The sequence below is a fragment of the Balaenoptera musculus genome, chromosome 4 (genome assembly GCF_009873245.2).
Source record: "Balaenoptera musculus isolate JJ_BM4_2016_0621 chromosome 4, mBalMus1.pri.v3, whole genome shotgun sequence".
NCBI classification, from domain to species: domain Eukaryota; kingdom Metazoa; phylum Chordata; class Mammalia; order Artiodactyla; family Balaenopteridae; genus Balaenoptera; species Balaenoptera musculus.
In genome coordinates, this window is record NC_045788.1 from 61,123,086 (window position 1) to 61,150,880 (window position 27,795).

The 27,795-nt window shown below is 41.9% G+C and overlaps 1 long non-coding RNA gene across 1 annotated transcript; it reads right to left on the reverse strand.

The window, feature by feature from the left end:
• Positions 1 to 5,505: 5,505 nt before the first annotated feature.
• Positions 5,506 to 8,424, reverse strand: LOC118894918. Its single transcript, XR_005019787.1, has 3 exons — positions 8,343 to 8,424; positions 6,180 to 6,317; positions 5,506 to 5,802 (listed from the first exon to the last, which is right to left on the reverse strand). It is a non-coding gene; the product is annotated as an uncharacterized LOC118894918 (long non-coding RNA).
• Positions 8,425 to 27,795: the final 19,371 nt, after the last annotated feature.

Below are 27,795 nucleotides of genomic sequence, written 5' to 3' on the forward strand. Positions count from 1 at the left end.
CAGATCATGCAAGGTCTTACAGGCCAGGTTAAGTTTTGTCTATACCTCTGAGGGATTGGGGGAGCAAGTGAGGATTGAGTGTGCAAGATATAATCAGATTTGCACTTTGACAATTGTTGTCTCTGTATGGAAAACAAATTACTAGGAGCCAGCACGGATAAGCAGGAAGAAAAGGGGGCCAGTGTGGAGTCTATCACAGTAATCCAGATGGCATAAGATGGCAGCGTGGACTGGGAAAGAGGGCTGGGAACAGAAACAAGCTGATGAACTGGAGGCATACGTGAAAGTCAAAATCAATAGGATTTGGTGATGGATTGCATATGGAGTGTAAAGGAAAGGGAATTTTCAAGAATGTTTTAGGTTTCTAGTGTGAATAGCTGGATGAATGGAGTTGCCAACACTCTGATATGGGGAACACAGGTTTGGGAGAGAAGAGTATGGGTTTTGTTTTTAGTTTTGCAAGATGAAAAGAGTTCTGGAGATGTGTTGCACAACAATGTGAATAGACTTAAAATTATTGAGCTCTGCATTTTAAAATGGTTAACGTGGTTAAAAAAACAGCAACGACAACAAAAACAGCTAAAGAAAGGAGTTTTCTTTCTAGTTTTAACGTACTGGGGATATTGGGCACAGGGTATTCCAGAGTTCCAAAAATATTAATGTCAAATGTCACATGTTTAAAAATATCCTTAGATGAAATGGTATTGAATATGGACTTGGGTTCGAAATACAAAATTAATCAAAGTTGAGTCCTGGGATACTTAAAAAGTCTAAGATATTTTCAGTTTATGTGTGAATTCATCTAGCACAAAAGTGATATTAAAGGTTTGATTACATTGCCCAAAAAAGCAGCTATAAAGGACATTTTAAGGAAAATTTGAATATGAACTATACTTAATGATATTATACCAAGGTTAAATTTCTTGCATGTGATCGTGGCGTTGTGGCTATGTAGGATAATGTCTTTGTTCTCAGGAGATACATGCTCTTTTGCAGGTGAAGCATCATGATACCTGCCACTTATTTTCAAATGGTTCAGCAAAAGAAAATGTTTTGGGTAAAGATAAAGCAAAGGGTATGTGGGAGCTCATTGCACTATTCTTTTATATTTTAAATTTGAAATGTTTGGAGGAGTGTTTAGGGAGCACATAATCTCCAGAGAGCACACAATCTCAAGCATGGATGGAGAACGAGGTTTGAAAGGTGCAGCTAAAAACAGGCTCAGAATCACTCTGAAGGATCAGCCTGGTAAGGACACCACTTTCCTTATGCCCGAGTTAAGATGCTGCAGTTGGGACTTCCCTGGTGGTCCAGTGGCAAAGAATCTGCCTTACAATGCAGGGGACTCTGGTTCGATCCCTGGTTGGGGAACTAAAATCCCACATGCCACAGGGCAACTAAGCCCGCGTGCCACAACTACTGAGCCTGTGCTCCTCAACTAGAGAGCCCACGTGCTCTGGTGCCCGCACCACAACTAGAGAGAGAAGAAACCCTCACGCCACAACTAGAGAGAAGCTCGCGCGCCACAACTACTGAGCTCGGGCGCCTCAACTAGAGCCCGTGTGCCACAAACTACAGCATCCACGTGCCCTGGAGGCTGCCCACCACAACTAGAGAAGAGAAAACCCGCACGCCATAACTAGAGAGAAGCCACAACGAAAGATCCCGCGTGCCTCAACGAAGACCCGATGCAGCCATAAATAAATAAAATAAATAAATAATAAATCTTACAAACAAAACAAATGCTGCAGCTTGCTCCACTGACACAGTACAGGGCAGGGATGCCACTGCCAGAGCCTCACCAGGGACTCAATCTTACAACAAGCTCCCAACTGAGAAAATAAATCCAGCAGAGATGGTCACCTCTGGATGTACCCTTAGAATTAAAGTGTGAACCTGAACAGCTGAGGGGAAGACCACAGCATAGTGGGGGGTGTAGGAGTTGGGGGACGGGGACTTCCAATCAATCTCATTTTGAAAGAGCCAGGTGGCCTTCTCACCCTTAAAACACTTCATCTAGGGTGAAAAAATGTGAGCAAGTCTGTTTGACATTTCAAGCTACAGAATTTCAATACCTCTTTAGATGAGAGATGAAAAACAAGGAAAACATTGGGTTAATGAAGTCTACTCGTTCTGTAGCTCCATTTCAAGGGAAGCTTTCATGTATGTCTCTGGATATATCATCCACATTATCCAGAGATTCTCAGATTAATCTAAATTCTTTTAAACTTGGCATACTGGAAACCTGATACAATAAATATGATTCAGTAGCTCTGATCTTTTATGATTCTCAAAATATATGTAGAAACATTTTAACACATACCAAAAGCATTCAGGAAGGACTTTTAGAGGATCCCCATTCTGGGTTAACAACACTGCTGCTCAGAATTATGGATGTAATAAATGAGAAGATAAAATATTATTACCATGTATAACCAATAGTCTATCCATCAACATACTTAAGCATCATGTTAATCCTTCCAGGTACAAGTATGGCAGGAAATATTGAGGGGGCAGCACTCAAAAGTAGAAGTTCCTGCTCACTTCTGAATCTCACACTGCCTTTTCGTAAATTGCTTCCTTCAGTATGGTGTGCGGAAAGGTGAAGTTACAGTAAACTAATTTAAACTGGGGACTGGAAAACTTAGCCATCACTTTCTCAGAGGGATAATTGGAACTAGAGTGCTTATACCTGGAGAGAGGATTCTAGTGTGGAGAGAGTCAGGAGATCTGTCACTCCATTCTAAGGGTATAGGGACTCTGGTTGAACAGGAAAGCAGAAGACTATTAGAAAGGACCAAACTGGAGTCAGAAAGACCTGAATTTTAATTCCAGTTATTGCATTTCCCACAGTGCGGCCTTGACAGTTTGCTTAACTTTCCCACAGTGTGGCCTTGACAGTTTGCTTAACTTTGCTTAACTTTGACAGTTAGCTTAACTTGATCCTCAGTTTCTTCATCTATAAAATGGGTTACCCATCTTATAGCATTGTTGTGGTTATCAAATGAGAGATGATTATGTAAAGTCCTTAGCACCAAACCTGACATACCATAGTGCTAAATAAGTAACAACTATTATTAAATAACAAAAGTTTCAAACTCTAAGCAAAGAAGAGCAGAGACATGAATTCCCTCCAGACATGAGAACCATTTGGGCCACTGCCTGACTGACTGACATGTAAATTATGTCTAGCCCTCTCAAAATAATCCACCTTAACGGAAAGTCATTTCTCTGTCTGAAGTCGACAAAATACACTCCTCTCGCTAGGCTGCCCCTTTCGCTGCAGGCTCTGTCCTGGATCATAGACAGGTCCAAGATGACACTGATGATGGGGAGTTGAAATGGGCTCTTTTCCGGAATTTAAGTTTAAGTTTAATCAATATTTATTAAATGCCAAGCATGGGCCAGCCACAGTGCTGGACACTAGGGGGTACAGAGGGGACTAAATATCCTCCAGCCCTGCCTCAAGGACCTCCCAGCCTAAGGAGGCCAACATGAGAACAGAAAATCTCTGAATAGCATGTGGAACATGCAGGCTACTATGAGAAAATAAGACACCCTAAATTATATGAAGTTTTAAATCCAATCTTTATATATTTTCAACATTTTATTCTGTTCCTCAGTTTAGTTCTTTTCCTTAACAATTAAACACTCAGCAAATGGGCTTAAGTCCAATGTACATTCAAATGAGGAAACAAAGTCTACCACTCTGTTTGCTTCAAAAGTTGCCATCTTTGTCTCGAATGTGCTAAATTTGTGAGTTCTATGGTCCTTGTCCCTGGCATCAGAGGAGAGGTACCTAATACAGTCTGGAGAAGTCTATGCCAGAAAGGATCTTTATGTCGCACTCTCTGTGAGAGTCACATTGGGGATTAGGGCTTTCAACGTATGAATTTTGTGGGGACGCAATTCAGTCCACAGCATTCTGCCCCTGGCCCCCAAAATCCATGTCCTTATTGCATGGAAATTACATTCACTCCATACCAACAGCTCCAAAAGTGTTAACTCATTCTACCATCAGCTCTAAAGTCTAAAGTCCAAACTCCAAATATCTAAATCAGATGTAGGTGAGACTAGAGGTATGACTTATCCTGAGGCAAACTCCTCTCCAGCTGTGAACCTGTGAAATCAGATAAGTTATGTGCTTCTCAAATGCAATGGTGGGACAGGCATTTCCATTCCAAAAGGGAGAAATAGGAAAGAAGGAAGGGGTGATAAGTCCCGCAGGAAGGCAAATTCTATTAGATCTTAAGTTTTGAGAATAACACTCTTTGGCTTGATGCCCAGCCTTCCAGACCCCCTGGGGCAGTAGCCCCACCTCCGCAGCTCATTGGGCCAGGGTCATGCCCACAAGGCTCCAGTACTTTTAATAGAGAGAATTTAATATAGAGAATGTTTAACTAGGTAGGAAAGAATTGTTAACTAAGCAACCGAAAAGGGAAAAAAAAAAAACCCACTAAGCTGTCATAGAGGTAGCAGAAGCAGGAAGGAGTTCATAGCCCGGGGAAACCAAAGGAAGAGGTTGGAATTATTAAAACTTAGGGATCTGGAGGAGAGTCCCAATGGATTGGGACCCAGACTTCTGAAGAAAGGGGGCCAGCCAGCAGTGATGGTATCTCTGCAGGGATGCCATGAGGTTGGCTTTGCAAGTTGGTAAAACCTCACACTGGATTGAACTGTATGTTACTTGCTAGGGCTGCCAGAACAAAGCACCACAAACTGGGTGACTTAACAGAAATTTATTGTCTCACATTCTGGAGGCTAGAAGTTCAAAATCAAGGTGTCCGCAGGGTGGTTTCCTTCTGAAATCTGTGAAGGAAGGATCTGTTCAAGGTCTCTGTCCTTGGCTTGTAGATGGTCTTCTCCCTGTGTTTCTTCACGTTGTTTTCCCTTTATACATATCTCGGTGTCCAAATTTCCTCTTTCTATAAGGACATCAGTCATATTGGATTAGGGCCCACGCTCATGTTAACTTGATTACCTCTATAAAGACCCCATCTCCAAATAGAGTCATATTCTGAGGTACTGAGAGTTAGGACTACAGCATATGAGTTTTAGGGGAACACAATTCAACCCATAACAAACTGCTTCTGGAATGACCTACCTCTACCAGAGTGAAGGAGCAGCGTTGCTGGATGCTGATGACAGGAACAGGGGGCCAACCAGAAATAAACCAAAAGCAAAGAGGAAAAAGTCTCTTCTTCCTCCTCTAGCCCTGCAATCTCCCTCCGACGTCCCTCATTGACAGAGCCTAAAAGAAAGCAGCTGGCCAAGGAAAAATGTCGTTCGCAGAATCCCAGCCCCTGCATCACAAAGCAGAATACAGACGAGTGGGTTTGAAGCTGAGAGATGATAGTTTAATAACCGACACAGCGCTCAATACTTTGTACTTATTAATCACTAGCATCAGAACTTTTATTTTCATTTTCCACACATTTTATAATATAAAAGGAAAAATTGCAATAATATATTTAATGGAACAGACATACTGGCTATGCTGTTAAAGCTGTACTGACGGCCGGTGGGCTGGAACATCACCGTGCCTCAGCTCACATTCTTCTGTCCACTGATACACAGCAGTGTATGGGTGGCCTTCAGAACTGAACTGCCGAAGGCCAATGTGTAATATGTATGGTGTGTAAGAAAACAGAAACATTGGAAGTCAAGTCGTCAGCAAGTGTTGTCTCCATTTCGTAGCTCAGGAGATGAGAGTTCAGAAGGGGAGGTCATTTGCCCAGTGTCACACAGCAAATAAGTGATAGAGCATGGATTTGAGCTGGGGCCCGATTCTCTGCACCTCACCTGCCAAACGAAGATGACAGTACTTACCCAGAAGAACTGTTCTGAGGATTAAATGAGTTAACATGTGTATTGTACTTAAGACACAGCCTGGCTAGTCACAAGAGTACAACAAGTGTTGGCCGAGTCTGGGGCTTTTTCTACCATCCCAGGCTGTCCCATTACACACAGTCGTCAAAACTTTGTGGCATTTGGAGGATAGAACTGCAAAGAACAGAGATGGGGTTGGGAACAAAATTCCTTTAAATTTTTTAAAAATCATAATATATTTTGCTATCTATTCTTTCTGGCAGTCATCCCTTTTGGACTCCCAGGATCTAGTGACAAACATTGATGGAGCACCAGCCACATGGTAAACACTGAGACAGAGAGAGTCCCACCTTCAAGTGACAAGCAATGACAACACAGAAAAGGGCTGTGATGGAGGACATCTAGTGTGGGAGCCTGTATCAGGGAAACCTGATGTGGACTTGAGGAAGAGAAAGCTTTCAGGGAGGAAGTCACGTTTAAGTTGAAATCTGAAAGACAAGTAGGAGATTGGTAAGCATTTCAAACATAGACAAGAACTTGAGAAAAAGTCTAGAGGCAAGAGGGAGCAAGGAGTATTCAGAGAACTGAAGGAGGCTGACTGTGGCGTGCAAGTTGAGGTGGGCAACAGACAAAGCTGGCAAGATCCCCAGAGCCTGTTCCCGAAGGACTACGTGAGCCACAGGACCCTGGACGTTATCTGCATGATGGTGTAGGACCACAGAAGGGTTTTCAGCAAGTGAGGGACAATTAGACACGCACTTGAAGAAGATCAGCTCTAGACGCAGCATGGGGGATGGTTTGGAGTGAGGTAAGAGGGGAGGTGGGGAAATCAGAAAAGCTGCTACCTGCCAGCAAAAGCCAGATGAGAGTTGACAGAGGTCTGAGATAGAGAAGTGTCTGGGATGGAGAAAAGCACATGGATTCAAGTAATATTTAAAAGGTAGAGCCCGCAGCATTTGGGAGGTGATTAGAAGTAAGGAGTGAGGGGCAAGAGAGAGAAGAAAAGAGAGAAATAAAGGAAAACACCCAAGTTTCTACTTTGGGCAACTGGATAGATGATGATATCCTTTACCAGGATAGGGGCACAGGAGGCAGAGCAGGTTTAAGGCAGAAGAAGAAGGGTTTAGGTTGAGGTTTAGGGGTTGAGTTTGAAATGTGAAAGGGTCATCCAGATGGAGATGATCCCTAGGTAGCTGGATTCTTTGTAAATCATCACGTCTTACTATCCCACTTCTACTGGTGACCACAGTCCCACTTCTCCAAGCAGCTGAGCTCTCTATGAACCAACCAATAAGTGCCTTGAGTACCACCTGCTGTCTAGAGTATTATTAGCCTCTCATTTTAATAACCGATACATTTAAATTTGTTCCCCTCCAAAATTCATCCTTAGTGAGAACAGGATGTGGGTGTACCTCACACATAATTATATATGTATTGTGAACTCTATATAAAATGAGACCATTGTTATTCAACTGTTGGATACTTTCTAAACCCATACCGATTTTTTGCTCTTTATTTTGCTACCACCAACCAGGATAGAGGGTCCCATTTTTTTGCAATGTTGTCCTGTCTTATTATTCTTCACAAAAGTAAACACTAAATGGAACACAAGTTATTTGAATTTTTATTCTTGAAAGGAAAACTCTAAGCTTCACAACATCAAATCAGATTTCTTAATCTGAGAATATGGCCAGCTTAGAGTCAGAAAACGTAATGGCTAGAACATTTAAATAAGCGGATATTACTTTTAATTCAGCAATCCCTCTGTTTTACAAATTTTGGCCTGCTTTGGGGGAAGGATACCTAAGTGTAATTCTGGTCTCCTCCACAATGGGTCAAGTAGCAGCTGCAGTGGAGGAAGCGGTGAAGTTTTTTCAGGTATAGGCTTCTCCCAGGTGGGAGCTGCTTTCCCCAGAAGGAGCGGTGGCCAAGCCCCAGGCGGAACATCCAGTGGGACTACACCTTTGAAGACTGAGAGAATAGGAAAGCCATAGCCCACCCAATCCAAAGGAATAGTATATGTTGAGAGGTATTCAAAGAAGCCACTTCCTCCAGGAAGCCTTCCCTCATTCCATTCAAGCCCGGTTACGTGTGCCTCCCATTTGCTCACATAGAACCCAAGTGCGATGGCACTTGACACCCATTATTGGAAACATGTGTTCTAGTGCCCATTCCTCCACTACACCAGTGTGCAGTGTGAGGGCAGACACTGTGCCTCAGACATTTGCATCTCCCTAGTGTCAGGCAGTGTAGATACTCAATAAAATCTGATAAATAAAATAGTGAATGCCCTCAACACATGTTTCTCATGTAACATCTGTAACATCAATAAAGACACTCTGATGCTTAGAGTTAAGTACATAAAAACATGTAATTTTATAAAATCTTATTAACTCAGCTCTACTACTAAGGCAAACCCCAGTTCCCTGTAAAGTCCTTTTAAAGAAAGAATTGTTTTAGATGTGCTCCAAATAAATGTGGTTTCACTTGATCAGCCACTACATGAAGTTTACCTTTTCTCCTCTGCGCTGATCCACCTCCATGGGGCACCGTTCATGCATCCTTCAGTTTACACGCATTTACTGACTGCACACTCTACGGAGCTTAGGCCTGGTATCCACTGGCACCTACCCACCTCCAGAACTCCAAAGACCCTGAGACTGCCACGTGGGCATAATACATTTTTATCCTTAAGCTCTTGAACATGTAATGTGTTGATAAGGCAAGCCCGTGCTAATTCAGGAATATCTAGCGGTTTGCCGTCCAGAGTTAAATAACAAGTCTACTAAATGTTTTAATTTTCCCAAGCCAACAGGGAACCGATCAATCCGAAGGGATTCATACTGAGGCACATCCAAGTTTCCTGTGGCCTCCCTCAGGGTGGGCACCTGCGTGGGGATATCCGCCCTGATTGCCATCTCAGAATAGCCAAAGGGAGACAATGAGGCCCACGTCACGCAGCATCATTTGCTAAGGTCTTTCCATTGCCTGCTTACAGGCTGCCCTGGTGTGAATTCGGGAAAGGCCCCCCACTCTGGGCAGGCACTTGAGAAAAAGGCCTCCCTTCCTCCCTAGCAGATGTAGCCCCACTCAGGGGCGCACAGCTGGGGGAGGGGAGGTCAGCCAGGATCTCAGTCCCAGCGTGCCCCCTTAGCACAGTCCCACGCTGAAGCCCTGTCACCAACTCCCTGTTCCGTGCACTGGGTACAAAACACATTAGTATATTTACATTACGTGTGTTTAAATTAACGTTCATAACTAAGGAAACCAGTTTTTCTGGGAAATTACTGAACTAAATGGAAAGCCTTTCCTAAAATCCCAGCAGCAGCCGCAGAAACTTTAAGCACAATTCAAACTCATTAAACTTTTTCCAAGACTACAACTCATTTCTGCTAAATAACTAACTCTTCAACACCTGTGACTTCACTGAGCCATGAGCAATTCAGAAATGGAAAATGAGCAGAGCCTCCCAGGTGTGCGGTTTGGGACTAAGGCCCAGCACCTCCCTGGACAAATATCAAGGTCAGTGTTCCCCACAACTCGCCAAAGTCACATCACTGAGGGAGTGCAGTCTGGTAGCCTTTGAGTCTCTCAGAGCTTGAATTCCCAGCAAGTCATTTTTCTCAAGCAGCAAGTCAATGAATCCCCTCATCCTAGCCACTCATTATATAAAAATAAGCCACTCGCTCTACCCTTTGGGTTCAACCACTTCCGAATGCCCATAAACTGCTTATAGTTCAAGCACAGGACTGAGGAAAATGCATAATTTTAATCATCTTCTCCATCACACCATTCAATAAACCTCACTTGAAATGTGGCCCTAATGTCAGCTGGGGTAGCCCTGCCCCCTTTAAGATCTAGATAAGACAGGTTCAAATCCCAATTCCAGGTCCTGTGGAAAGTCCAGGACTCTCCTGAGAGTTCTACAAATGGGGCAGGGCAGCTCTGATTCCCAGCCTCCCTGGAATTCGGGCTCTCCATTCTGCCCCCTGGGGTTGCTCCTTTATCCTGGCCCTAGTGCAATTCACCAAGGACCAGCCCCTTCACTTGTGACTCCGAGAAGCAACTGTGAAAATGAGCCTGCCGTGGGGAGACGTTACAGGGCTGCCTTACACCAGCTGATGCTCATGTAGACGGCCTCTTCTCAAAGGTCCCTCAGACACCCGGCACTGGGCAGATCTCCCGACCCACTCCTAGCACACACCTCCTGGCCTTGCTTGTGCCTCTCCCTCCTTCTCCTCTCCCCTCTTGCCAGTCACCACCACCCCCTGGTCCAAAGTCTCCTCTCAATTTGAGAAGAGCCATTCAGTAACCCCTTCCCAAGCCACCCCAGGCTCAACTTCTTAAAGCAAGCCCTTCAAGGGGCTCAGCTGAACAAATAGGCCATATTAGTGTTTCAACAGAGGCCTTGATTTTACAGGTTTTTTTCTTTAACAAAATTCACCGTCCCTGAAGACAGCTGCGGTTTCAAAGAGCCATCTTCTCTTTGCTTTTGTTTTTCCGATGAATGGCACAATGGAAATCAGGCGCTTGAATCTCCTTCTTCAGCTTGATTAAACAGTGGAAACCGTTTTTCTCTCCCAGACCAGGTGTCTGGTCTATGGTAAGTGCATTCAACTTTTCCAAGCTTAGAATAAAGTACCGAAATTACAAATAAGCAGGTGGTTTAGACCTACTGGTTTAGAGTGCTAGCTACCTAGGGTTAAAGACAGAAAGAGTTTAGTTTAAAATCTCGGTCCGGCCAGGGCCCGAGATCTGGTCCCCTTTGGTTGACGAGCTCCATGGGACGCAGCCTGTCTCAGGAGCGCTGCCACACAGTGGCTCTTGCCCACCTGGACATTCGATGGGCTACACGTGGCAAAGGGCCAGCCTCGTTTACTCTTGTGGCTTCTTTGGGTGATAGTCATTTTGTTGTTTCCTCTGATCCTTCTCTGCCATCCCTGCTCACACATCAAAAGCAGAAAGGGGGCAGCTTCCAGGCTCAGCCTTCCATCTGTGTACCCTGTACAGCTACTTTAAGGCCTCACACCCACCCCAGAATCACACAAGCCCCACAGGGAAGGGAGACTTCCGCATAGACTTGCTGTTCACATCCTTTGTTTTGAACCAGTCTCCTTGACCCGTTCCTCATGCTTTATTCCATTCTGATGCTGCTGCTTGTTTGGGGGATGATTTTCGATTCTCCACCCTGGCCATGTGGCCTCAGACTGCTTCAAGCAAAGAGCCCTCCCTACCTGACCTGCCAGGGATCCTCATGCCCTGGCCCCGCTCTTGTAAGTAGAACATTCTCCTGTCCTGAGAATGGCATCGGCCACCATGAATCCACAGTCCCAGGCCCAGGAGCGCTTGCTCCTCCCTGGTTCCCTTGTCCCACCCCCTAAAAGCCCCCAGCAATACCTCCTCCCAGGGCTGCTAATGCAGCTCTGAGAAGAGGCCTCAGCCCCATAGGCTGAGCACTGACAGCTGCGGCAACACTGTCCCAGGGCCACTCCTTGCCCGGATGCCTTTGCTGGAGCATTTTCTGGCAAATGAATGCAGCTGCTTAATTTGTCCATGCAGTTTGTGCTTCCATGGCTCTGACTCTCAGGAGAGGCAGAATGAGTAGTGTTTTGGTCCCCTGCCTGAGGAAAGTGATCCACATCCAAGGACACATTCCTTATGTGACATGTACTGCTTTTTCAACTCTCTCTGGCAATGGTGAGCTCGAAGAGCAGAAGACGCCACTGCTGATGGCAAGGATTACGAAAAAGAGACTCTGCAGCTCAAAGAGGTCATGCTGTCAGGGAAAACACCCCCACAAAGACATGCAGGAATTTTCTTCCAGCCCTTTGGATGCCTGCCGTCGTGAAGCCAGCTGGAAGCCAGGCCCGGTTTGGGGCAGCAACAGGGAAGAAGGCATCAGCTGTTACAGGGTAATTAAAGTCAGACAAAACGCAGAGGGGGCCAAAAGGCTGGTGTGAGGTCAGGCAGGGTCAGGCAGGACATGGATCAGCTCAGGCCTGTAAAATGCCCGAGAGCTGCGGACTTACAGGAATGGCCCATCTAAGCACTGTCAAAGGTGAGAAAACTCACTGCAGGGATCTAACGAGAGAGTTCCTTCATAGACCGCCACCACCAGATCCATTCTCTCACTCTCACTCCTTCAGGGAGGTTGAAGAATCCCTGTTTCCTGTTATCAGACGATTTTACTAACAGGAAACTCTTTTTCCTAGTTGGTGGCATATTGAATGAATGAATGGGTGGATGGATGAATGAACAAATGAATAAGAAAGCAAGAAGTACGAGCAGGTGTATTTCGTAGATAGAACCAGTAGCAAGGATTGAGTTTAAGGCCAGGATTTATCACCCTCCCCAAACTATCTCTGAGGACCACACTGACTGTTGGGTTTCCAGTGAGGTTAGGGGTATGATTTTCATGGACCGGTACCACAGCCATAGTACTGATAATGTGATCATTTGTCGGAGAGCTGCTGCTATGTACCGAACATTGTGTTGTATGCTGTATTAAATAGGACTCTTGCGTGTTCTGTGCAAGCTACTTTGAGAAGAGTGTTATTTCAGGGAGTGGATGTGATAGCTCTTCTGTAATGCATTTAAAGAAATGCTTAAAAACACATAGTAAAGATGTTTAAAAGAACTGTACATGCAGGATACTTTGAGAAGAGTGCTATTGCAAGGAATGAGCATGATAGCTGTTCTGTAATGCATTTAGAGAAGTGTTTATAAACATTTGTAATAACTATGTTTATTAAAAACTGGTACCCACTTGGGACAAATAAACAAACAAAAAAAATCACTGTTTTATTTGTTTTTTTAAAAAATTATTTTATTTATTTATTTATTTTTGGCTGTGTTGGGTCTTCACTGCTGTGCACGGGCTTTCTCTAGTTGCGGCGAGAGGGGGCTACTCTTTGTTGTGCGCGGGCTTCTCGTTGCGGTGGCTTCTCTTGTTGCAGAGCACGGGCTCTAGGCGCGCGGGCTTCAGAAGTTGTGGCTGGCGAGCTCAGTAGTTGTGGCTGGCGGGCTTAGTTGCTCCATGGCATGTGGGATCTTCCCGGACCAGGGCTCGAACCTGGGTCCCCTGCATTGGCAGGCGGATTCTTAACCACTGAGCCACCAGGGAAGCCCAACAGTGTTTTTTTTTAAGTGAAAAAAAAAATAGGGCTTTTTTGTTTCAAGTAACAAAACCCAACTCAAATTGACATACGCATAAAAAAAGAAATTGTTACAGATACAGGGAGATCACTTTGAACCCATGACCAGGAATGTTCTTAGGCTTTCCTAGGGCAGGGAATGAACCAGTAGACGCTCTTTTCTCTTAACATCTGTTTTATTATCTTTCTCAGACTGGCTCTTTTAACTTCTTTATCCATGGGTAGAAAACACGACTGCCTACCACCCACATTTATGTGCAATCATTTCATCTCTCATAGCAAACAATTACCCAGCGCTTGAGGGGATATTTAAGATACATTCTTAAAGGGCTAGAAAACAGAGGCTTTGAAGAAACCGAAAGACATGACAGGGTAATTAACATAGTCTCAGGGCCTGTGGAAAATAGTTTTCCATTTGTCTAGGACGAAATTGAACTGGCCTAGATTGCCATTCCCCTGTTTAAACTTCATCTCTTAAGTCATGACTCAGCCTGCCATCTTATAACCTGCTACTTCTTGGTAACCTCCCATCCCTTGGAATTAGGTTCCTTTTCTTTCCAGCATGGATCACAGGTACCACCAAGTCTTAAAATACACTCATGATAGGTTGGATGTCAACCGTGACCCAAATTCACTGGAAATCAACTTCTTTAAAGCATTCAGCTTCTCTAAAAGGCTCAGCTCCTCCAAGGTTTACAGAGTTGTGTCAACAAAAAAATTAATCAATAGTCAAATGAAGAAAGAAATGGAGGGGAATTCCCTGGCTGTCCAGTGGTTGGGACTCTGCGCTTTCACTGCCAAGGGCCTGAGTTCAGTCCCTGGTCTGGGAACTAAGATTCCACAAGCCCCATGGCCTAAATAAATAAATAAATAAATAAAATACCAGGACTTCCCTGGTGGCACAGTGGTTAAGAAGCTGTCTGCCAATGCAAGGGACACAGGTTCAAGCCCTGGTCTGGGAAGATCCCTCATGCCAAGGAGCACATAAGCCCGTGCGCCACAACTACTGAATCCCACATGCCTAGAGCCCATGCTCCACAACAAGAGAAGCCACCGCAATGAGAAGCCCACACACCGCAATGAAGAGTAGCCCCCGCTCACTGCAACTAGAGAAAGCCGCGGGCAGCAACGAAGACCCAACACGGCCAATAAATAAATAAATAAATAAATACCCAGTGTGATTTAAAAAAAAAAAGAAAGAAAGAAATGGAAGTTTTATTCCAGCCAACCTGAGGATTATAACCCAGGAGACAATCTTTCAGAAAGCTCTGAGGACTGTTCCGCCTGTTAGAGGTCAAGACACAGTTATACAATTTTTTGAGACAAAGGGTTATACATCAAAGTAACATACTGACAGTTTACATAGTCCAACGAGGTGAGTAGTGGGTTATTGTGACCCCTTACAGGATCGAGAAAGGAAGGTTATCTCCTAAGGAGTTACCTTTCTTGGGCAAGGAGGAAATGGCTTTTCTTTTCTTTTTCTTTTTTTTGGCAGCTAGGTATTCCTGTGTCTTCTAAGGGGATCCAGTTAATGTATTATATAACACAGATGCACAATGCACACTAAAGGGGAGGGGGTAGTAGCTCAAGAAGGCAGAGAGAGAATTTTACCTTTAAAAATTTTCTTGTCCTGCCTTAAAAATAATTTTATTTCATCAGATGGGAAGATAAAGGTAAGCCAGGCTTTGCATTTTATTGTCTATGAAGCGTTTTAGCACAATGAGATAGAAACTGAAAATCTCCCACCATAATGACCATACCATCATTTGTCGGACCCTTCCCATGTATAGGACGCTTATAGGCAAACAACTTTGCAAAGGTAATTATTTCTTAGATAGAGAAATCAAGATTCAGAGAGATTAAGTGACTTGCCCAAGATCATTAAGCCAATAAGTGACATAGATAGAATTTGACCCTATATGTCTCTGACCCCAAAGCCCAAGAGTTTTCCACCATACCGTGCTGATCAAATAGTCATTTTCATATACTGCTATTTGCAATTTGAATTTGTTGTGGAGGAAAGAATGGAAGTTTTAAACATAGGGTAGTATCCCAGAATTTCTCATCACTTCTGTGATTCACCACACCCCGTCCAAGTCACCTTGGATTTTCTACCAGTTGGGTGTACACGAGATATTTTCAGCCTTAGGAGGTCTTGAGGGCCCCAGTGTAAGCAAGTGCCCTGTCCCCAAGGAGGGAGGTCTTCATCTGGGCCCTGAAGGACTGAGGGATTTGTCCTTCAGTCTGGCCATTATAGGGAGGAATGCTTAAAGTGTTGCCCTTTTTGCCATTCTAACAAGATTTTCTTGGAGAGAGGCTGCCCAGGCCTTGAGTAAGTTTCCTTCTCTGTCATATTCTGACTGCAGAGAAGACAAAACTAATCACTATTAACATCTATCCTCCCCAGACCCTGAGGATCGTGTCCCCGTCTTCCTAGGTAAAATGTGGGGTGAGACAGTGTCCCGCTCAGTTGGAGGAAACACCACATTGAAGTGGCATTCTCCCCTCTGAACAAGTTTAGGGCCCTGTAATTTCTGTCTGGGCTCTTCTAACTCAGGTCCACGTGGTTCCTCCAGAGGATGACTACTCACTCTTGGATGTTGCCCCTTTCATTCATTTATTCACTGTGTATTTATTGAGTACCTACTATCTGCCAGATACTATTCTAGGTGGCAAGAATACTGGTGTGAACAATTTGGGAATGCCTCTCTCTTCATGAAATTTACATTTTGGTAAAAGAAACAGAAAACAAAATAACTAAACAAAGAAGAAATAAGGTTCTTTAAATTTGTGATAAGTGCCATGGATTAAAAAAAAATAAGGCAATTAGATAAAGAGTAACAGAGGTCTCAGGAAGAGCTACTTTAGAAAACATACTCAGGAAAAGCCTCTTCAAGGAGGTGATATTAGAGCAGAGACCTGAAGGCTGAGAAGGATGCAGCCTTAACAGAGTCAGTAAAAGAGCATTCCAGGCAGAGGGAACAGAAAGTGCAAAGTCCCTGAGGTAAGCAAGAGACTAGGCCATTCAAGGCAGAGTGGTTGCAGCATAGTAAGTGAAAGAGAATGGAGCATATGAACTTAAGAGGAAGACAGGGACTAGATCATAAAGGCTTTTGTATTTGATGGTGAGGAGTTTGGATTTTATTTTATATGAAATAGGAAAATAATAGATGATTTAAGCAGAGCATTGACATGATTAGATTTAAATGTTTAAAATTCACTCTGGTGATGTAGAAAACAGATTAAACATGGGAGGGGTGGAAAAAGGGAGACCAGATAAGAGAGCTTGTCAGTAGCCCAGGAAAAGTTGATGGTGCCTTGGAGTAGGGGATGACAGTAGAGATGGAAAGGAGAGGATGGATTTGGGATATATTCTTCAGGTAGAACTGACATGACTTGGTTACAGACTGGAAGTAAGGGATGAGAAAAGGGGAAAAATCCAAAGTGACTCTTAGATTTTAGGTTTAAGCAACTGGTTGGAAGGGGATGCTTTTTATTATTATAGGAATGAACTGAAGAAAAATAAATGGTGGAGATGGGAAAATTGGGGGCATATTAAGATGCCTATTAGACTGGCAACGAGTAGAATGGCCAGTACCAATTAGATTCTTAATTCTGGGCTTCAGAGAAAATGTTTGGGCTAAAGGTACACATTTAGAAGTCATCAGCATAAGGCGGGTCAAAATCATAAAATGGAAAGGGAGAGCATATCAAGAAAATGTAGGCAATGAAAGGAAGAAGACCCAGGACTGGTCTTGGACACAATCTCATTTAGAGTTTGGATAGAAGAGGAAAAAGCCAGTCTTAACAATACATTGAGCAAGAGGAATGCACTTGGAATAATCAGAAAACCATTTTATTCTTTTTCTCCACTACCTGTTCAAACCATCCCCTTGGTGGAACTACTGCTCCTTGAACAAAATCAAGGGCAATTTTGTGACTTGTTTAGACATTCTTAAGTAATAAAAAACCATCCAGTCACCTGTGGTCAGACACACACACAGAGTCTAATTTCAGTAAGTAATATGAATGGTCCAAAGTAATAACCAAACCTTCCAAACTCATGAGTTGAAGTTTCTCCCCCAGCTTAGGCGGGCTCCAACCTGGCTGTCTCTAGTGGGAGAAGAGAGTATAGATGGATCTTTATTTCTCTCCCCTAAAATGTGCAGTCCCCTTCCCCCTCACTAGGCTGCTCCTTATTCCTCCAGGGGTGAAGCAGAGCGGGGAGGGAGAAAAGGTATAAAGGCAGGAAAGATCTTACTTGACTAGTCTAGTTATGAACTAAACAAAGATACCTGGGCTTGGCAGGTATTTAGAACTTATTCTTTTTCCCATGGGACTATTTATGATTTTGGTTTTTGTTTTTTTTTTAGAGACTCCACCATCTCAGGAAATCTTGCAATGGCAGTCCCCTTCTGGAGGTAAATGCATCTCCTAGAGCCGGTCACTTAAAATTCTTCCCTCACCACCTCGGAATTCAATAGTATATCTCTAGGGTTTGTTTGTGGTTTGTTTATTTGTTTTTCTCCAAGGAGCCCTCTTGGGAAGGATCTAAGAAAACCCCATGCCTGCTCTCTACGTGTGTACTACATGAGGTCCATGGGAAGCACTCAAGCCTCATTTGCCTAAAGCTCTGGGAGAACAGCCATCCTCAACACAGCATCTCTTTGCCATCAGAGGAACCACCAGCCATGGTCAGACTCCAGTCCTCTGTGCCCCACTCTCCAAGTGCTCCCCAGTAAAGCCCATTTCACCAAGCTAGCAGGGAAGAGCAAGCACTCTCACTGCTTCCCTACTGTGAGGGGAAACTTACATTGCAGATCTCTCTAAAGTAATTTTGTCTCCAATTTCCTATGCACTTTGATATCTTCAACCTTTTTCATAAACTGGAGGTATTTAATCAACTAAGGGACATAAAACCCACTCTTGGCTGGTCCTTTGCAAGTCCTAGCTAATTATCTCCTTGAATCATTTTCTAAGATTGTGTAAGGAAGACTAAGCTGAAGAAAAAATAGGACGAGTCCTGTTTTTCAATCATGTGTACCTAGAAAACTGAGAAAGAGAACCAAAGGGAAAAGTAAAACCTGGAGAATATGATATAGCAGAAGCTGAAGGGCACCCAAGTAGTCACATGTCGCTAAAAGGTGGAAAAGATGAAGACAAAAAATACTCACTGAATTTGGTGGCCTGTGCCACTCCATTTCAGTGTAGTGTTAGGGGAAAAAGTTAAATTGATATGTTAGATACTTCCCCAGAACCTGTTCTCGGCTTCTTCCTTGCAAACAAAACCCCTACAGCCAGCTCCATTGTAAATCCTGATAGGTCCAAGTCAACCACTACAATCTACTTTCCTCTGGCAATGATTCCCTTAGGAATGTGCTTGTGATACAATTCTGGCCCAGATGTGGGGGAAATCTGTTGGAAGATTTCTTAGAGGTCTCTTTTTTCTTAAGAAGAGCCACAAGGAGAAGGCAGCTCCTCAGTTACACTGGCTATCGTCATTTCTACATGTGACATTTAGTTCTGTGGAAACCATCTTGGTAAAAGCCTGAGGATAAAGCCAATGCCGAAGAGGAGGACAGAGCCAAGATAATTGCCCCAAAGCAGAGCCAGAGCCCATGCCCAGAGCCCACTCTACCTGTGGGGTTCTTGTTATTTAAACTCATAAATCTCCATTTTATTTTACACAGTTGATTCAGAATTTTCTGTTATTTAATGCCAAAAGAATCCTGAAGATAAAGAGGAGGCTTAAGGGAGGTGAAGAATTGGAGGCAGAGCATAGGTAATTCTTTTGAGATGTTTTTCTGGAAAGAGAGGCAGAGAAATGTTCTGACAGCTGGAAGGGGATGAAGAATCTAGTGAAGACTTTTTTAAAGATGGGAGACACAATAGCCAGGTTGTGTGTGCGTGATACCTACTGATGGGAATGATCCAGTAGAAAGGAGAGAAGGCAGAGCTGCAAGCATCTTCCTGCCACCTCACTTAAAGTGCACAGCCTTTCCTGGAGTCTCCCTCACTTATCTTGCTGATGCCTCCACAAAAAAAGGGCCACCAGTTCTCACAGTATTGTTTCCATTGTCTGACTACAACTGCTTACATGCTCCCTCCCTAGTGGTCTGTTAGTGGAATCCCTCCAGCCATCTCTGAGCTTTTTCTTTGTCAGGAGTAAAAGCAACAGCTGTTCTCTGCAGGGTGGGTCTCTCTAGGACAACCTCTGCTCAAGCAGGAGTCCAGCTTTTTATTTTCTTGAGGTTCTTCCCAAGGAGATCCCAATCTTTCAAAGTTTTACTTCCCCTCACAGGGAAACACAGGCTACTCAAGAGCCCAGCTTGCAGTTAATTGCTTATCCTCCAACCTGAGCCTGCCCCTAAGCCCCACTTCACCCAGGGCTGCAGGCAGCTCAACTTAATGAAGTTTGTTGTTACTTAACCCCCCTCCCTCCATAACATTTTACTTTCCAGTTACAGTTGCACAAAAGGACATGCACTCGTGTCTGTTGGAGTATATAGCCCCTCTCCTCCAAGGTGGAAAGCCTGGTCTTCAGGTCATCTGCTCTCTCCCCTCCCTAGCCTACTGAAGTCATATACAAATTAACTTAGGGTACCAGGTATTTCCCCAGAGGAACAGAAAAATGCAGTCCCAGCTGGCGCTTGAGCTACATTTGACTGCATATTTACTGAACAATGGTGATCCAAAAGGGCATTGCTGTAAAGCATTTCCAGTAAAAATATAAAAACAATGCAAAGGACCAAGTCAAGAACAATGTTGATTTGCCTTTCTATTGCTTCCTGTCCAGAGTAATGATTTGTTCCACATTTCACTTCCCCTACTCATTTAACAGTAAAACAAGATATGTAGCCTAAAATGTTTAACACACAGGCTATTAGGTATGATTATCTACAGTCATATAGGAACACCTGGTAAAAGCCAGACAACTGAGTTTCATTTCCCTATAAAATTTTAACAATTTGTTAACCAAAACATTACAATTAACCAAAATATTTTAAATATCTAAAACCAGCTCCCTTTGTTGATTAAATTCAAATTGATTTACTAGTTCTTGTTTTACCACATTTTCCTACTAATGTAATTTTGGCTAAAATATAGACTGTGTTTAAGTAAAGAGAAACAAACCAGCCAAATACTCACTTTCTAAAATCTTCACACTTACCTGTAATCACTAGGAATGATATTTCCCACTTAGAACAATAACTTAAACTAAGTCACACTTGAAATTTTTAATGATTTAGAGTAAAGAATTTTAATGCTAAATTAATTTACTCTCCGGGTTTGTTATATTAAAATTTGCACCTGTGCATAATTTAAGATTTAGCTGTCTCATATGCTTTTTTAGAATAGGGCAGTTATTAATTAATTAAATATTTTTGTGATGATCTTTCTCCAGATGATGAGTCCTTGCAATGAACATCAACAATATATGGCTGTGTGGAACTCTACTCAGTGCTCTGTGGTGACCTAAACGGGAAGGAAATCCAAAAAAGAGGGGATACATGTATACGTACAGCTGATTCACTTCACTGTACAGCAGAAACTAACACAACATTGTAAGGCAACTATACCCCAATTTTTTAAAAAAACAATAATTTATGGTTGTAGGAGACTCCTTTTGGGATTCTCCCCTGAAAACTGCCCTTTCTCATGGGGGTAATTTCCATATACATGTTCTTGCTGATTTCACTTTCTTGGCCACATTTGATTGGCCCAGAGACAGACACCCAGCCAAGCTGGGCCAATCAGATTTTCTCTTATGGTAATTTGGAATTGTATATAGCCATTCTAGTCAGGCTTTATGGGTACTTAAGAGGATCGATGGGACACAGAGCAGACAAAAAAGCAAAGGAAAGAAAAGAATGAAGCACACTCCCAGAGAGAACAGAAATAAAAGACCATGGAGCCTCAAAAAGAGAGGTAAGGAAGGAGAGACAGCTTGGTTTCTGGTGGCTTTCCAGCACCTAATCTGGTACCTCAGAGGCTCTCTTTCATTTGGTTCTCTGAAATACCCTTGTAGACTTGTGTCTTTATTTAGTTTATGAAAGTTTAAGTGAGTTTCTGGAACTTTGAATTAAATCTTCTCTAAAATGACAATGAAGCCCTCAGGGCCTTCTAAAGTATAGAGGGCAACTGGCAACAAGAACAACGCTAAATTTCAACAATACACTTTCTTGAGTTCCTGGGTCTGATCTTTGTTTCTTTGATATGTTAAGCACTTATATAGACTGACTAATGCTTTCAAAGTGTTTCTGACCACAACACACAGAGTCACATCATCAAAATGGTGAAATAAGAGTTTTCTACTATCTTTCCCCCAAAGGTCACTGATTCTGACAATTACCCATGGACAAGAGTGCCTCTGTGGAATTCCAGGAGTCCAATGGAAAAGTTACAGAACAAGGTTGGAGAAAAAAATAATCTGATGTTGGACACATTGATGAGAGTAAGAGGAAACAGTTTCACTTTACCTGTGTCACCCCTCCCCCAAGGCAGCACCACTCAGTGCCTATAGAGACCTACTCAGCCCATGATTTCTCCCACAGGAGAAAGTGAGAGTGTGTACCTAGCTTCCCCAGCTGTGTAAGATGCTGCTAGAGACCCGTTCTTTCTCACCGCATCTAGAATATTTCGGAGTGCTGCATGACTTGGGGACAGAAAGTGGTCAGTAGACCAGCAAACCAGCAAACGGGGCTCTTGGAGGGTATCAAAGGGACAGAGGTCCTGTTAACTGCATCATGGCCTCCATCAGGAAGACTTTCCATGAGCTGTCAGCTGTCTCACCTGCAGATCCCCCAAATGGCCCACAGGAACCCACAATGCTCCACATGCCTCACCCACACACACCCTACCCTGTTGCAGGCTCCCTGTGTGCACCCTGGAGGGAAGGGAGAGTGAGCCTTTGCAGACAGCTAGTGAACACACACAGAAAGCTGGCCCAGCACTTCAGGACTGGGAGAAAGTAAACAAATTTGTGCTTTAAGCACCACCCTAGGGGAAGCAAACAGGAGGCTATCAGCATCCAGCCTGGTTTTGCATACAGTCTTAAGAAGTACCCCCACCACCCCTTCCTCCATGTGAGGACAGAGCGAGAAGACGCCATCTATGAACAGGGAAGTGGGTCCTCACCAGACACTGAATCTGCCGGCCCCTTGATCTTGGACCTCCAGCCTCCAGAACTAGGTTGCTGCAAAAGAGGAGGAGGAGGAGCAGGAGGAGAAGGAAAAGAATAAGAAGACCATCAGAACGTCTTGGCCTGGTGATGGGAGCATAACCAAGAAACCTAATGATGCTTAAACGGGAGCTGCAAAGTGACAGGCATTCACTGGCAAGAATAGTTTTAAATTTTAATGAAATCCAGCCTATCAAGACTTTCTTTCATGGATTGTGCCTTTGGTGTTGTATCTAAAAAGTCATCCCCATACCCAAGATCATCTAGGTTTTCTCCTATGTTAACTTCTAGGAGTTTTATGTTTAGGTCTATGATCCATTTTGATCTGATTTTTGTGAAGCATGTAAGGTTTGTGTCTAGATTCTTTTTTTTTTTTCTGTATGTGGGTGTCCAGCTGTTCCAGCATCATTTGTTGGAAAAGCTACATTTGCTCCATTATACTGCTCCTTTGTCAAAAACAGTTGACTCTATGTGTGAGCCTGGGCTTTCTATTTTGTTTCATTGATCTGTCTGTTATTTCACCAGTGCCGCACCATCTTGATTACTGTGGCTTTCTAGTAAATCTTGAATTCAGGTAGCATCAGTCCTCAATTTTGTTCTTCTCCTTCAATATTGTGTTGATTCTTCTGGGTCTTTTGACTCTCCTTAAAAACTTCGGGATCAATTTGTCACAATCCACAAAATAGCTTGCTGGGATTTTGATTGGGGGTTGTGTGGAATCTATAGATCAAGTTGGAAAGACCTGACAAATTGACACTTTTGAGCCTTCCCATCCATGAATGTAGACTGTCTCTCAATTTATTTAGTTAGTTGATTTCATTCATCAGGATGTTGTAGTTTTCTCATATAAATCTTTAAGTCTTTTGTTAGATTTACACCTAAGTATTTTATTAGGGAGGTTGTTAATGTAAATGGTATCGTGTTTTTAATTTCAAATTCCACTTGTACATTGCCAGTATATTGGAAAGCGATTGACTTTTATTTATTAACCTTGGATGCTGTAACTTTGCCGTAATTGCTTATTAGTGCCAGGAGGGGTTTTTTTGTCGATTCTTTGGGATATTGTTAATTTTTTGCAAATGTATTTAACTTCTTAGAACAACAAGATATTTGAATGAAAAGGATTATGAAATTTTCACCAATAGAGGTTAAATGACTGTCCCAAGCTCAAATTAATGTCATTTCGTCAGTTTTCACAGTGCTTATTTTCCTAGTTTCTTTGATGCTCTAGGACACTATCATTGAATTCTTTGTGTCACTGCCAGCAGTTCTTTATAAACAGGGTAATCAAACTTGTTCTGCATTTAGATGGTCATGCACTCAACGTGAGGGGTGTCGATGTCTTGGCTGAAGATCTCCTCCAGGGTGGAAATTAAGCCAATTGTATTGTATTGATCGTCACATTCACGTTGTGAACTGTTCTCTCAAGATTCACTTCCCATAACTTGCACTAGAAGTAAAGAAAAAAAAAAAAAGAATTACCCCCACCAAGAAAGAACAAGAAATGTGGAGTAGAGATATCCATAGAAAAAGTCTGAGAAAGTGTCAGAATCCCTAAGAAGGCAGAAGGTAGTTCTATTTCTCTCCCAAGCCAGTCAGCAAGGACTGAAGGAGGTGACTGCTTCTTCAAATGCAAAGATAATAATGCAAGACTTAAAGAAACATGAAAAGTCAAGGAAACATGGCACTACCAAAGGAATACAGTAATTTTCCAGTAACTGACCCCAAAGAATTGGAGAACTGTGATTTGCCCAATAAAGAGTTCAAAATAGTTGTTTTAAGGAAGTTCAGTGAACTACAAGGAAACACAGAAACACAATTCAACAACATCTGGAAAACAATACTTGAACAAAGTGGGAAGTTTAAAAGAGAGATAGGAATCATAAAAAAGAACCAAGTAGAAATTCTATAGATGAAGAATGTAATGAATGAAATGCAAAACACAATTAAGAGCATCAACAGCAGATTGGATCAAGCAGAAAAAATCTGCAAAGTAGAAGACAGGTCATTTAAAATTATCCAGAAGAGAACAAGGGAAAAATGAAAGAAAAAGAGTGAAGAAAGTTTAGGTGATCTATGGAACACCATTAAGATAATATTCTAGGCATTATTAGAGTCACAGAAGGAGAAGAGAAGGAGAAAGGAGGGGAAAGCTTATTTAAATAAATAATGACTGAGAACTTACTAAATCTGGGGAGAGATTTAGACATCCAAGTTCAGGAAAATCACAGGTCCCCAAAATAGTTCAACTCAAAAAGATCTTATCCAAGATATAATAAAACATTCTAAATTCAAAGTTAAAAAAAGAATTTTAAAAGCAGCAAGAGAAAAAAAATCCTCACATACACGGGAACTCCCATAAGACTATCAGTGGATTTCTCAGCAAAAACCTTGCAGGCAAGGAGACAGTGAGATGATATATTCAAAGTCCTGTGAGAAAAAAACTGCCAGTCAATACTTTACCCATCAAAGTTGTCCTTTAGAAATGAAGACGAGAAGAAGACTTTTCCAGACAAGCAAAACCTGAGAGAGTTCATCACCACTAGAACTGCCTTACAAGAAATGCTGAAAGGAATTCTTCAAGTTGAAATGAAAGGATGCTGTTAGTAACATGAAAATATACAACATGCTGGTAAAGGTAAGTATACTGTCAAATTCAGAATACTCTAATATTAGAATATGGTGCTCTGTTAATCACTTAACTCTAGTATAAAGTTAAAGGCCAAAAGTATTAAAAATAAACATATCTATAATAATTTGTTAATGGATACACAATATAAAAAGATGTTAAGTTGTGACATCAAAAACATAAAATGTGGGGGGAGAGTAAAAAGGGTAGAGTTTTTTTATATGATCAAAGTTAAATTGTTATCAGCATAAAACAGACTGTTATATCTATAGAACATTTTGTGTAAGCCTATGGTAACCACAAATTAAAAACCTACAGTAGATACACAAAATATAAAGAGAAGGGAATCAAATCACACCATTATGAAAAATCATCAATTCACAAAGGAAGACAGCAAGAGAGGAAAAAAGGAACAGGGGAGCAAAACAGCCAGAAAGGAAGCAACATTTCATAAGGCTATATAGCTGCCAGAGATAGTGATTCCTCTGATGGATCTGGGCAAAGTAAATTGAAAACCATCTGGAAAGGATTCTCCATTCTACGTGCCATTAAGAACATTCATGGTTCATGGGAAGAGGTCAAAATACCAATGTTAACAGGAGTTGGGAAGAAGTTGATTCTAGCCCTCATAGATGACTTTAAGGGGTTTAAGACTTCAGTGGAGGAAATAACTGCAGTGGTGGAAATAGCAAGAGAACTAGAATTAGAATTGGAGCCTAAAGATGTAAGTAACTGAATTGCTGCAATCTCATGATAAAACTTTTCAGTATTTTTTTCTCTCTGTGCCTCATTTTGAATTTGAATTTGAATTGCTATGGCTTCAGGTTCACTGATTTTTTTTTTCTTCTGTCGTATCTTATCTGCTGTTAATCTCATCTACTACTTTTTCATTTTACATATTGTATTCTTCATCTTTAGAAGTTCCATTTGGATCCATTTTGCATCTTCCATTTCTATCTCAGGTGTTCCTTTACCTTCTTAACCATATAGAATGTATTTATAAAAGCTGCTTTAACATTTTTGTTTTCTCATTCCATCATCTCTGTCATTTCTGGGTCTGTTACTATTGGTTGACTTTTCTCCTGCTTGTGGATCATATTTTCCCACTTCTTTGCATACCTGGTAATTTTTTTATTGGATGCCCGACACTGTGAATTTTATACTTGGGTGCTGGGTTTTGTTTAATATCTTCAATTAGTGTTGGATTTTGTTCTGGTGTACAGTTAAGTTACCTAGAATCAAGTTTGTTCTTTTCAAAGCTTTCTTTGAAGCCAAAGTAGCCTTTAGTCTAGGGTGAATTTAGTCTCACTACTAAGGAAATACCCTTCTGGCATCTCTAGTTGATGCCTTAGAAATTATGAGATCTTTCTACTCTGGCTGCTGGAACACAAACTATGCCCAGCTCTGTGTGAATTCCAGGAATTGTTCAATTTACTGCTTTGTGGTGATCCTTTCCATAGCCTCAGTAGTTTCCTCTCACACATGTGCAGGTCACTCGGCCAAAGGCTTAAGGGAATCCCTCTGAAAATATCCAGAGCTCTTTCTTTGTGCATTTCCCTCCTCTCCAGTACTCTGCCCCCATGAGTTCTAGCTACATTAACCTCTCTGAACTCCAGTTTACATTTTTAGCTTAGAGAGTTCCTTCTCCCTGCACTGAGTCCATCCAGGCAGTACACTGAGTCAACTGTAAAACTCACCTCATTTGTTTTCCTTCTCTCAGGGGCCACAGATCTGTTCTATCTGCTGACCAAATTCCAAAAACTGTTGTTATATACTTTGTCCAGTGTTCTAGCTGTTAAAGGCTAGAAGGTAAATCCAATCCCTATTATTCAATCATGTCTGGAAGCAAAGTCAGCTCACGGAAATCAGACAGGAATCACCCCTTTTATTTAAAATACCACTAATAATTATGGCAAATATTATTAGTCAGGACAAAAAAAAAGAAAAAAGAAAAAAAATCAAGGTAACACTACTATGTATTTAGCAAATACAAACATACTACCTATATTGTTCCAAGACTATTTCTGGTCATGCGAGTCTTAATGCAGTTCTTTGAGGGTTGTAATCAAGAAGAGTAAAATGTTCCAGTCCTCAACACACAGGAGATCTTGGGGAACTTATGTACAGAAACCAGTGAGAGGATGGTCCACACTTCTCTGCCTATTTTAATCAACACTTAATCATGAAGTTACAATCATGCTGCCCTCTTATTCTTCATTTTATTACCACTAAAGATCCTATATATCATATTTTTCTTATTTTTAAGTGTATACTGTTCCTGCATGTTCACTACAGAAAAAAATCAGAACATACAGATAAACTAAAATGGGAGAAACATTCACCCAAAATTTAGATAGAGATTACAGGAGATAACAATTAAAATACCGTAAGACATTTTAAAAAACTAAAACTCCTTGGTGAAATTTAATAAACCAAAACTACCAAAAATATGAATGACCATTTAAATAAACGTAATCATAATTATGAAATGTTTGATATGGAGCTAAAATTAGGAAAAAATGACAAATAAAATTGAATCAAGAGCCAAGAACCCAGAAATAGATTCAAAACACCAGACCTGAAGCACCTACTACACAAAATAAGTAACACATATGAAACATTAAATAAATATTGGCAAATGAATTAATATTGTCTTTAACACACACTGTTCACTATTTTAAGCTGCAGGTGTATTAAAGAACTAAATATTTTAATAAAATTTTTATTTTAGTGTATCATAGATAAGTTTAAGAGTATTAAAGAAAAATAAAATGTGTTTCTATTATAAGAGATATATTTTATACATAGATATATATCAAAACCTCAGTGCAATGAAATGGAATAGGACCCAACCACAAATATGCAGACTGGGGAAAAGTATACAAGGCAAATGTGACTGAAAAAGCTCATAAAAATTCTGAGAATTTGAACCTTATATAAAAGAGCAGGTCTCAGCAGCCACCACAAATGTAAACATTTTTAAAGTATCATTATCGCCCAGA